Here is a 13770-nt window from a genome sequence, read left to right on the forward strand (position 1 = left end):
AGAAAAACACCAAGAAGTCTCAGGACTAGAAGGTAGGAGTCAATTTTAATTCAAAATTTATTTCCTGAGGTCATGAAGGGCATTTCACTGGGCTGAAAACTCTGAAGAATTGAAAGTTGATTAATATAGATATCTAGGTTCTAGATAATGTGATATATTGGAAAAGGATGAAATAATGAAGGGAAGCAGTTCTTGGATTTAGTCCCGGCACTTACACCAGAGACTTTTTGATCTTGCAGGACTTACTTCAGTTTTCTGAGCATCGATATTCTTACTTTTATTTATTAAATTTTTTTATTTTTAAAATAAGAATGGCAATGCTAACCTTGCAGTAAATTTTAGGGTTCATTGAGATGTTTAATTAAAAGAACCTAACAAAATGTCTTCGGTAGCATCAGTTGTTATAATTGTTGCTATTATTGTAATGGCTTCTAATAGGACTTTGTTATACTGCAAGCAATGAAGCAGGGGTGTATATGCCAGATCATGTTTACTCTTTAATAGGCCTATGAGGTAAGTTCTCTTTCCAGGCCCATTTTAAAGATGAGGAAAACGAGGCATTTAGATGTTCCTTGAGATTACTATAGTGATAGGGAAGCCAACTAGCAGACCCTGTCATTGAGCCCAGGTCTCTCTAGCTCCAGCATTAGTTCTGCAGAGTTCCTTTTAGAACTACTTTTCTGTGTGTTTCACTACTGCTTTCTTTTTATTTATTTATTTTCCATCACGTCTTTTTCCATTCTTTTACTTTTAACCTGCCTATATAATTTTATTTAAAATGAGTTTCTTTTTGACAATATATAGTGGAATCATATTTTTAAATACCTTTGTCAATCTGTCTTTTTATTTAGACCATTTATATTTAATGTAATCACTGCCATGTTAGATTTTAAGCCTGCCATTCTATTTTCTGTTTGTTTCTGTTTGATATAATTTTTAATTTCTGTTTTCTTTATTCTGCTTTCTTGAGGATTAGTTGAACATTTTTAGAATTTCACTTTTACTTATTTATAGTGTTTTTAATGTATCTTTTTGTATATCTTTTTAAGTTTTGTATTTTCAAAACTTATCACACTCTACTAATTTAAAAGTCCCAAAGAGGAAATCTCCAGGCCCAGCTTTCACTGTAGAATTCTAACAAGTGTGCAAAGGAAAAATAACACCAATTCTATACACTTTCTTCCAAAAAACCAAGAAGGCAAACAAAAACACTTCTCAATTCATTTATAAAGCTAGTATTCACTGACACCAAAACCAAAAACATTTTAAAATACAGTATAAAAAAAGAAAAATACAGACCAATATTCTTCATGAAAATTGACATACAAATCCTTAACAAATTATTAGCAAATAGAATTATTTATTAATTATATGAAAAGACATGCATATATAAAGTGAATTATATACCATAGAGTTCATTGCAAAAATACAAGGCTGGTTCAATACTTGAAATAAATCAATGTAATCACCATATTAACAAACTAAAGAATAAATTATCTTTGGTGGCTATCACATGATGATATCAACCAATGAAGAAAAATCAAATTGACCAAGGTATTTGAAAGTCATGACAAAAACTCTCAGAAAAATAGGAATAGAGGGGAACTTGATAAACAACATAAAAAAAAAAAAACCTACAGCTGCCCTAACTGGTTTCGCTCAGTGGATAGAGTGTCAGCCTGCAGACTGAAAGGTCCCAGTTTTGATTCCGGTCAAGGGCATGTACCTTGGTTGCTGGCACATCCCCAATAGGGGGTGTGCAGGAGGCACCTGATCAATGTTTCTCTCTCATTGATGTTGAGAGAGAGAACCTGAATGATTTCCCCCACAATCTCCCCTCTTGATTTGAGAGAGAGAGAGAGAGAGAGAGAGAGAGAGACATCAATGATGAGAGAGAATCATGGGTTCGATTCAGGTCCTGTGGGTTAGAGATAAGATGCTGAGTGGAGTTTTGGTCACCTAAAGGTGACTTGTTAGAATTTTGATAAATTTTTTTAAAATATATTTTTATTGATTTCAAAGAGGAAGGGAGAGGGAGAGAGAGATAGAAACATCAATGATGAGAGAGAACCATTGATTGGCTGCCTCCTGCACTCCCCCCACTGGGGATCCAGCCTGCAACCCTGGCATGTGCCCTTGATCAGAATCAAACCTGGAACCCTTCAGTCTACAGGCCAATGCTCTATCCACTGAGCCAAACCAGTCAGGGCTCTTTAGAAGGAAGATAAAACAACCTCAAAAATTTTCAATTGAGGGGTTATTTTTAAGCAAATAGATGAACCTGTGATGGCTCCCTGGCTGGTGATTCGCAAAGTTAGGGATGATCTGGGGGCTTTTAAGTCCGGTGCCATGTCACACTTTGAAGTTTGATTTTTGTGGAGGTCGCAGAAGGTAGACCTTTTCAAGAAGGGACATTTTATCAAGGGTGTGTGACAGTGGAGGCTCCCAAGCAGGCAGCCATGGACGGCTCAAGGCAAGAAACTGAGGCAGGCCCTAGCCGGTTTGGCCCAGTGGATAGAGCGTCAGTCGTCCAACCAAAGGATCCCAGATTCAATTCTGGTCAAGGGCATATACCTTGCTGCAGGCTCCTCCCAGTCTGGGCCCTGACTTTGAACGCCAGCTTTGCCATTTATCACTGTGTGGTTTTGACTCCGTTATTAAACCTTGCTGAGCCTCAAACCCAAGCCTAGTGCTCCTCCATGGCATATTACAGATGCTGGAGAAATAAATGCATGGGCTGTTTAACTTACTGAGGCAGTTTCCCAAAATGGCCAGCAGAGGGCTCTAGTTGCACATGAAAGGCTTCACCATTTCTCTTCTCTGAAATGCATAGTGCTGGGGGGACATTTTTCACAGTTATGTGTGTTACTACGTTTCCATCAAAGAGTCAGATCAGGTTATTTTAATTAATTATAATACCACTTCTTCCTTGCCTGCTTCAATTTTTGTGTTTTTCTTTCTTATGCAATAGACATGCATTCTCAATAGGGGCAATATTGAACCCAAGGTGGTGAAAATTAGTACTTGCTCCCCAAGCCCTTACCCCCCCCCAAAAAATTCTTAGATATTACAGTGGTTTGTGGCCCTCAAAACGCCACAGTACATAAACAGGTACATGGTATATCTATGGTATTAAATGTTTATGCCGAGGACACAATTAGTCAAAAATATCTTAAAAGTCTCCTTGCAGGTGGGGTTTGCTATAACTTAAACTTGAACTCAAGTGTTCCATTCTAATCATCCCCACAAGTTTCCCCGTGTGCTTGCCTTACTCCCTCCTTCCCATTTCCCGCCCCTGCATCCCCCAAGCAACCACGGATCTGCTTTGTGTCACTAAAGATTCGTTTGCTTTTCTAAGAAACTGTTATATAAATGGAATCAAACACTATGTACTCTCTGACTTCTTTCACTCGGTGCAATTATTGTGAGGTTCATCCATGTTGTTGGATGTATTAACAGTCCATTCCTTTTATTGCTGAATAGTATTCCATTGTAAGGATATACCACGATTTGTTCATTCATTCACTTGTTGATGGCTGTTTGGGTTGTATTCAGTTTGAGGCTATCATGAATAAAGCTGCTATGTGTACTCATGTACAAGTCTTTGAGTGGATATATGTTTTCATTTCTCTTCAGTTAATACCTAGGAGTGAAATTCCTGGGTTGTATGTTGCTCTTTATAAGAAAGGGGCTGGTTAGAGTCCCATTCCCCAGGCTATGGGGCCCCTTCCCCATGCCACTGGGAGAGGCCACCTTGATTCAGGAGTCTTTCCAGGGGAGACTTCTTAAGTGATGCAGATACCCACACCTCCCCTTTGGAGAGTTGGCAGCCACTTCCAGCTGTGCCAAGATGAGTTATGCCACCTCTCTCCAGAGAAGAGAACACACACACACACACACAATTTCTGGCGCTACGGTACCAAAGTGTGGACAACTCAGGAAAGTACCACGAAGAATATGAAAACCGCCCACCACATGGCCATACTGACCACTGAGAGGGGAGGACGGCTAAGTGTGCGGTGTTTCTTCTGGTCTTTTCCATGCATGTCACACACAGGAGTGTGTGGTGTGCCTCTTCCACACGAGTACCCGTTTTCACAACCTAACTTTCCTGGCCAGGTGGTTGGCCACTCCTCAAGAGTCACAATCTCTTACTCAGTTTCCAGGTCTGAGCCAGGTTTAGGATTCCAGCCACACTGAATGAAGGGGAGGCTGGCAGCCCGGCCAGTGTGGCTCAGTGCTTGAGCGTTGACCTATGGACCAGGAGGTCACGGTTCAATTCCTGGTCAGGGCACATGCCCGGATTGTGGGCTTGACCCCCGGTAGGGGACGTGCAGGAGGCAGCCTAATCAATGATTCGCTCCCATCATCGATATTTCTGTCTCTCTGTTTCCCCCTTCCTCTCTGAAATCAATAAAACGTATTTAAAGAAGAAGAAGGAGAAGAAAAAGAAAAAGAAGCAGCAGTGGCAGCTGTCTCCCTAGACAGTGGTCGGCTAACCGCGGCTTGAGAGCCACGTGCGGCTCTTTGGCCCCTTGAGTGCGGCTCTTCCACAAAATACCACGTGCGGGCGCACACGTACAGTGTGATTGAAACTTCGTGGCCCATGCGCAGAAGTCGGTATTTTGTGGAAGAGCCACACTCAAGGGGCCAAAGAGCCGCATGTGGCTCACGAGCTGCAGTTTGCCAAGCCGCAGTTTGCCGACCACTGTCCTAGAACTCTGAAAGCCCCTGACAGATAACCGTATCTGGGGATAGGAAAATACGCAAACATCTTAAGAGCTATTGGCACAGGATCCAAGCTGGCCACAGAGAAGGAAGCCCTGTGCTGCGTAGACCTCTTTGGATTCTGGAGGCAGCATGTCCGAACCTGGGAATACCACAGATCCGAGTACTGGGTGGAATGAAGGCTTCCATCATAGAGAGAGGCCCGGGTCAGGAGAGAGCCCGCAGCAGGTCTAGGCTGCAATGCATGTAGCCCCCAAGCTTGGCCCATCTGACCTAGCAGGTCCCGTGGGTTAGAGATAAGATGCTGAGTGGAGTTTCGGTTGCGTCTTGTGGGGAAACTACAACTCGGATCCCTCGGCTCTGGAGCCAGGCCACATCATCTGCAGCGGACACCCATGCCTTTCTGTAAGATGCTATGCTGCTTGCCCGGGCAGGGATGGGCCCCTGACCTTGGGAGAGACGTGACTGTGCAGCCAGAACTATCCACAGGAGCTGGATTCTGTCAAATCGGTCGACTCATAAGATCGGTGGACGCGGCAGCATGCCAGGAGGGTGTCCCCAGCACATCCAGGACTGAGCAGAGGAGGACCAGGGGGCAGGAGGGAGCTGCCTGAGCAAACAACCAGACCCCATTCCACCCACCTGTTGCCTCTCCCTCCGGCGGGAGTGAGCCTTGCGGGCGGGTGAGCCGGTGTGACCGAGTTACCGAGCTGGGGCTGCTGGCCAGCTCCGTGTCTCCCTACCTGTGGGGACAAGACAGATCCCTCCCCGATGCTGCCGCTTCCACACCCACCTCGGGGTGCACCACCTGCTCCCAGCCCAGCCCAGTGCCTCCGGCCTGCGGACAGTGTGCCCATCTGCGGGGTGAGAAGTGGAGTCTGTTAGTCTCAGTTGCATTCCTGTTGTTGGGAACGACGAAGAGCCACTGGACTGTGTGTTCTTGGAAGAACGAGCCGGACCTCTCGTCCAACATCCAGCCGAACACCCAGCACCGGCTTTGGGAGGCGCCTAGTGAGACCGCACCGCGCACCGCCCTTCCCTCCCATCCCCTCCGCCTGGCCGGCGTCCCTCTCCTCTGAGCGGGGTCCCGTGGGCGGCCTTCCCAGGCCGTGAAGACCCTGGAGCCTTCGTGTGGCCCCAGCCTCAGCCCCTGTGCTCACAACCACCTTTGTCGCAGCCACAGGCCCCTGGTCTCCTCGGGGTGACCTCGCCCAGGGCGCAGGCTGCCTCCGCTGGTGGAAGCGGTTGCCGAGGGTTGGAATTACACAGACTTAATCACACCCCGCCGGGGAGCCTTTGCGCGCCGGTGACTGGGATGAGATGAGGGTCCCTCATGACCAGTCCACAGAGCAGGACGAAGCCTCCGCTTGGTAAATGGGTGTGTTGCCCGATTTGATGGTAAATGGACATGCGCATCCATCACGGCCTGGGACCAGGGAGGGCTCAGATCCCGGAGGAATGAGCTGAGGTCACACCACCAAGGAGGCTACCGCGACCAGCAGAGGCGCCAAGGGTGAGGGGACTCCAGAAAGGACGGTGGAGAGGGGAGCTTTTCTGAGCGGCTGCCCCAGCTCAGTACCACCTACCTACCTACGTCTTGCTGCAAAGGAAAAATGAATTCCTCGTGTGTAAACCACTGTGACTCAGGTTTCGGATGCATGCAATTCTTGCTAATACAGTATTCCTGACAATAGCACTTGACCGGGTTTTGTTCTTTAATCTTATTTAGCAGACTTTGGGTTTTAATGGGACAATTCGGCTCATTTCAGATCAATATAAAATGGATATGCTTTATTTTATTCCTTCCACTTTAATCCACGTTTACTATTTACTTTTCTTTGTTATCGCTCTCTTCTTTTTTCTTGTTTTTTTGCTGGCTTGACAACATAGCCACTTATTATCTTTTTTCCTTTCTTTCGGATGTTGGTATTCTATAGAATAGCAGTTACTTTTCCTTTTTAAGGAAGGCACATTGGTGTTTTCCTTTGCTGGCTCACTGGGGTGCACGTTCAGAATAAAATACATAATCACACGTATATGATCTTCCATTATATAAAAATGCCACCTATTTCTCCACAGTAAGATGACCCATTTACCATACGTTTACATCTCTGTGTTCCCAACCCCCAAAGAAATGGAAATGCTTTTATTCTCCATCTCTCCAAATACCAGATTGAGACCCTTTAGTACTTAGAGTCCCATATTAATAGTCTTTCCCTCAGGATTTTTTCCCCCTCAGAAGTCAGTAGGTATTATTACATCATTATTTGCTTCCAGTGGCAGATGAAAAATCATTGTTTGCTCCCAGAATTTCAGATAAGAAGTCCAATACTAGCCTCATTGTCTGTCTTTGTAAGTTATCTACCCTCCCTCGCTGAAAGCTGGAAAGCTTTCTCTTTATACACTGAGCTCAGTCCTTTTCCCAGGAGATGCCTAAAGGGGAGTATCATATTTTATCACTTCTGTTTGGGATTCAGGGAGCTCTTCAAATCTTCAGGTCAAGTCTTTATTGGAAAATTTTCCTCCACTATTTTGTTTAATTATTGCTTGTCTTCCATGTCGTTCATTTCATGAATTTCCAACGTTCCAATAATAATCCTATATAATAAAGGAGAAAGATGGTAATTGGTGTACGACCGCTACCCTTTTCATTGGCTAATCAGTGAGATATGCAAATTAGTCGACAGCCAAGATGGCGGCTAATTTGCATATGTCAGCCCCAAGCCTCAGACTGAAGCTTTAGGCTGGGGCCTGGGCGGAGTCATCCAGCTATGCTTGATGGCGGCAGTGGCAGGGACCCAGGCGGAGCCAGCCAGCTATGCTTGATGGTGGCAGCGGCAGGGAGCTGGGGGTGCTCCAGCCCAAGCCTAAAGCCTCCGCCAGAGGCTTTAGGCTTGGTGACTTAGGCCCACTCCGCAAGGGGAGCAGGGAGCAGGTAGTAGGACATCCCCTAGGGCTCCCAGTATGTGATGGGGGCAAGCTGGGCTGAGGAACCACCCCCCCCGCCAGTGCACAAATTTTTGTGCACCGGGCCTCTAGTAATGATAATAATAATAATTCCAAGACTGAATCACTTAAATAAACAAGTATTTGGTCACCTGCATCATTCCCTTGAACCTCTTTTATTTCACCTCCCAGAATTCCCATCTCTGTCGATTTCTGATTTGTGTGTTTTATTTTTCCATTTGGTGTTCCAGGTACGGCTTCAATAGTGACCCTCCTGTCCCTTGATTCATCTCCTGAGAACTTTAGTCTAAAGTCTGAACATGAGATTTCCTCTCGATCCAAAACAGGTGTGTGTGTGTGTGTGTGTGTGTGTGTGTGTGTTAGTGAGTGTGAGTGAGTGTGTGCACACTGCACCTACAACTCCTTAGGTGGTGTTTTCATCATCGGTTGCTATTGAGGGTGTCCTCTCTCTCCTCCAGGAGGTTGTACTCGCTGCTCTCTGAGATGTGCCCCTTCTTTCTCCTCTCACTCTGAGGTCCCCGTGGGCACGTTGGCATCTTCCTCTGCGGGCTCACTGGGGATCGATGGCAGAATCAGTACCCCGAGTAATGGACAGCACAGCAGTCTTTGCGCTCTGGGTCTGCGGCGCCCCAGCTGGTAAGTTGTTGGTCCCAGAAGGACTCCCTCTGCACCTTTCCCCTCAACTGGCATTTTCTCAGGGAAGAAAGGCTTTGACGCATTTGTTTACTGAGCGCCACAGCTTTCTGAGCGCCTGAGCAGTGAGTCCCAAGAACAGCATGTGGGCAGGTGCAGCTTCTCCCTCAGGAGCTCCTTAGATTTTCCTAAGTCCAGTGTTCCCAGATTCTGACCACCGCTCCTGGGCCTGGGCCTGGGCCTCTGGTCCCTGAGCACTCTCCGGACCTGGAGGGGGAATGTTGCTCTGCCAACTCCCTCCTTCTGGACCTGGGAGATGCACTAGGTCTTGCTTTTGCGCTAAACCTCAGAGCTGCTTGCTCAACAAAGGCTCAGGAGCTGGCTTTAAATGGAAGGATGTACTCAACCATCTCCCCAGAGTTCTTAGAGGAAATTTTGCTATATTCCAAAGGGCAAAACATACCACAAGCCATTTCACAGACCACAATGCAAGAGAACTGGAATTCATCAACCTGAAAAGCCAAATAATCAAACCAAAAACCTTACCTCCAACAAAACTCCTATAGACACAAATATCCAAAATCTACTCTTTTAACTATCTCCTCTCGGGTCAAAGAGAAAATCCAAATTATAAATTATTTCTAATGACTAGCAATGAGAACACAAAATATAAAAATCTATGAGATGAGACCAGAGGAGAATTCAAAGGGAGGCATGCAGATTTAAATAACTGTCTTAGAAAAACAAACAAAAAGATTTAAAATAATGACATGCTCCCAGGTAAAGATAGCAGATTGGTCATTCAAGTTTAATTTTGCTCACACTGAGACACCTATTAAAAATAGAATACAGGGATTTTATTTCCACCTTTGTATTTTGTAACATTTTAAATCCCCATTTAGGGCAGAAGAATGTTACAATCAACATTTCTATATAAACCATCTAGATTCATCTGTTGTTATGATTCTCTTTATCTCTATATCCCTTTGTACGTGGTACACATTTTTTTCTGAATCATTTAAAAATAAGTTACCGATATTATGACACTTCATTCTTAAGCATGAATCTCGTTATCATAAACACAATCTCCTATTGTCAGAGTTGGCTTCCTTAGAAGAAACACTCTGAAACAAAGATGTGTGTGTGAAGGGCCCTGGGGATGAACATCTATGGAAGGGAAGGAAGGCTTGGGCAGAGGGAGGAAGTGGGCTGAGATACAGAGTCAATAAGAGCATCAGCCCGCTCTTTGAGGGGCTCTGAAGCTATGATGGCACTTCAGAGTTGTGCCAAGTTGGCATGAGGGGAGCTGGGCCTTTAAAGTCCCAAGTGACCTGGTAATTGGACATGGGCTGCCCTGGGAAAGGGCTTGACCTTAGGTGAGGCAAGTTTTTTCAGCCTAGGCATACCCTGAAGACTGCTGACACCTGAGGACTATTTGCTGGCAGTGACTCCAACAACCATGGGAATAAGCCCTCACTCTTGATTGTCGATGTGGGCAAGGGCATCCAGTATCGGCTACAGACCACCCCTCTGCTGTTCAGTGCCACCTCCTCCATTTCAGTTCTAGCGGATACTCCCCAGAATTCCAATGGGCACCCTCCCTGAAGGAAACTTGTAAGAGGAAGGCTGTAACCCCAATGCATCTGGTCTCAGGGCCACAGTGATACGCTTGCTCTCTCCATGTGTTTGGGATTCAAAAATTGGCTTTGACCAGGGAGCAAACAAAAAAGCAGGAGGAGCACTACTCACATCAGACAAGTTGGACTTCGAGATAAAAATTCCAAAGTGAATAAAGAAGGCATTATTACTACACAGTTTATGAAGAGCGTGTAATGAGCACAAAACTTTCAGCCCCAAGCCACCTAGCAGGCAAATACAGAAAGTAAAGATTATTAGAAATAAAAAGAGAAGCTCATGAAAACACAACTTTAGTAGGAGCTTCAATATATCTCTTTTAAAAATAGTTGCTCTGATAGGGAAAAATAGATACATCAAAGGATTAAAAATATAATCTACAAACTCAAACAAATAAATATTTATTTAAATACAGAAGATACATTTTCTACATATTCAAGCATTTACCAAAATTTATCATCTGCTTGGTCATAAGGAAAATTCAATAAATTAGATATTTCATAAGCTATCTTCTGTGCCCGTCATTCGATAAAGAAGTAAATAATTTAAAAGGTTGCCAAAATGTGCCAATTACTTGGAAACTCAGTATAGGAAACACACTATTTGGTAAGTCCTGGATCAAAGGAGAGCAAAAGTGAAATTCCAAATTACCTAGCAAGCATTAAGAGACTTTTTGAAAAAATGTATGGGGGGTGCAAAAAGCTATACTCAAAGGAAATTTTATAGCCTTAAGTAACTGCCAATAATGCAAAGAACCTAATACTTGTGCCTGAGTCAGTTTGAGCACTGCTTTGAATTTGTAGCCACACCCTACAGCCCCCTCTTCTTCCCCACCTCTGTTACTCCTCTTGCGCTCTGTCTTCACACATATTGCCATAGAAGTTGATTCTAATGATGAAGCAGAAAACAAGTTTATTAAAGAGATATTGAGTAGCTCACAAAATTGCTGTGAGGGCTAAACAGCCAGACTCGAGGTTCATCAGTGCCCTAACCAGTGGTCGGCAAACTGCGGCTCGCGAGCCACATGTGGCTCTTTGGCCCCTTGAATGTGGCTCTTCCACAAAATACCGACTTCTGCGCATGGGCCACAAAGTTTCAATCGCACTGTACGTGTGCGCCCGCACATGGTATTATGTGGAAGAGCCACACTCCAGGGGCCAAAGAGCCACATGTGGCTCGCGAGCCCCGGTTTGCCGACCACTGCCCTAAGCCATATCCAGTGCTGCCTGATGAAGGAACTGCCCCCTGCTGTCACCATCCCCCCCATGCCAGGACCTTGACCTTGAAACCACTGCTGGGACTGCCACCATCGAAGCTCATTGCCTGAGCCACCTGGGCCTATGGAAATGGAAACTCCATGCAGGACTCGATTCCCCATATAGCTTCCTTCCCATTCATTCTACGAAGGTCAAATTCACAATCTTAATAGTGAGGGAAGCTGGGAATTCGAGTTCTGATTAATTTCTCCAAACACAAAAGAGCTACTCAAAAGATGATGGGAAGTGATGAATAAGACAGAAGTCTATTTCAAGCAATAAAATAGATATACCCCTCATGAGGCAGATAAAAGATAAGTGCAAGAGAACAAAATGTGTAGGAAATAGTTCTGGCATAACTGATTATCTGGAATAGTGCCGTTCGATAGAAACATAATGCAAGCTGTGTACATAATTAACATTTTCCTGGTAGCTACATTAAAAAAGAGTAAAGAAAGATATATGTGAATTTCATTTTAATGTTTTATTTAATCCAGTATATCTAAAACATTCTGATTTTTACACGTAATCAATATAAAAGTTATTAATAAGACGTTTTACTTTTTTTTGGTCTTGGGGATCCGGTGTATGTTTTAAACTTACAGCCCATTTCAATTCAGAGCAGTCACATTTCAAGTGCTCACTAGCCACATACAGCTAGAGGCTACCACATTGGAGAGTGTAGAGAGAGAAGAAAGAAAATCGGAACCCGGTTTCATGTCATTTACACAAAAATAAATACCAGCTGAATCAAAGACTTAAATCTAAAAAATAAAGCCACGAAAATCTTAGAAGTAAACATACCACACTACATCTACTGAGCACTCAATGAGATCTTTCTGCCCATCTACAACACAGATGGCAGGTACAGCGTTAATATCTATATATAAAAAGAGCCTTTGCAAATTCATATCAGAATCAGAATAGTCAGAAGCTATCACTAGACTATTTTTTAAAAAATCCAAATGCAGAATAAACCTAAAAAGATGTTCAGCTTCCCTAGGAGCCAAGGAAATACAAATTAAAAAACAATGAAATATCACTTCATTCACATCAGACTAGCAATTTGGGAGCATGGTAACACCTGTTACAGGCTGGGCAGGGACTGTCTTCATCACATCACAGTAGTTAGGACCTTGTTAGAGAGCAATCTGGCAACATTTATCAAAATAAAGCAACTCCATGTATTCTTTGAGCCAGCAATCCGTCACCCGAGAATCCAGCCCATAGAAATAAAAGCACTGCAATGTATGTAGATCATAGCAACAGTGATCATGGTGGCAATAAAACCCCAAAACCCAAGTGCTATGCCCATAGGTAGAATGATTGAATAAATTGTGGCACATTTATATCAGGGCGTGTTGTAACACCATTCACAAAGAATGTCTTAAACGTCTATGTACTGACTTGAAGGAGCTCCCATCTTCCATCTCTGCAAGATGCAAAGAAATGGCGCATCCGGCATGGCCCAGTGGTTGAGCGTCAACCTATGAACCAGAAGGTCACGGTTTGATTCCCGGTCAGGGCACATGCCCCAGTTGCGGGCTCGATCCCCAGGGTGGGGCATGCAAGCAGCAGCCAATCAATGGTTCTTTGTCATCATTGGTGCTTCTATCCCTCTCTTTTCCTCTCTGAAATAAATTAAAAGGTATTTTTAAAAAGATGCAAAGAAATGTACAAAGTATGATTCCATTGTTGTAAGAGACAGGGAGAGAAATCGACTTAGGTATGTATATATGTATATATGTATTTCATGAGCATAAAGGAAGATAAGAAGGATATAGTTACTCTGCAGGCAAGATTTCCTGGGGGGGGGGGAGGAGGAGAAGCAGGTGGTTCAGATAGAAAAATGGGAAGGGGAGGAAAGAAAAATATGAGACTAGGAGAAAAGCAAAAAGGGGGAAAGGTTAAAAGAAATAACTATTATTTCAAGTAAGGATGATTTTGCGAAGTTATCATGTGTGTTTGAAAAGGGCAAACATATTTCTCCGTGTTAATCTATTCAATAAAGCTTGTTAATCATGATATTCAAATCCTCCCAGTTCCTTGCTGGATTTTCTTGACTCCTAGTTCTGTAGATTCCTATATATTAAAGTTTCCCACAAAGCTGTGGATTGGTTGTTTTCTCCTGAAATTCTATCAGTTTTCCCATCACAGATCTCAATCCTACATTACTAGGCACAAGCAAGCATAAAGGCTAAATTTATTGGTAGGTTGAATATCTTATCAATATATATTTTTGTCTTTTCAAATAATACTGATTATTTTTGCCTTGAAATCCATTTTGCCTATTGCTACGATTGCTTGCACCACTTGCTCCCCCTTTGCTGGCATTTGCCTGGTGTATCTTTTTCTATTTCAGTATTTTGTCAGCTTTATTACTCTGTTTTTGCTGTCTCATAAAACAGCATACACTTTGACAATTTTACTAAATGCAAGTCTCTATTTTTTTAAATAAATTTTTATTGTTCAGATTATTACAGTTGTTCCTCTTCCCCCCCCCCCATAGCTCCCTCCACCCAGTTCCCACCCCATGCTCTGCCCTTACCCC

The sequence above is a fragment of the Myotis davidii genome, unplaced genomic scaffold, assembly GCF_000327345.1.
Source record: "Myotis davidii unplaced genomic scaffold, ASM32734v1 scaffold827, whole genome shotgun sequence".
NCBI lineage: Eukaryota > Metazoa > Chordata > Mammalia > Chiroptera > Vespertilionidae > Myotis > Myotis davidii.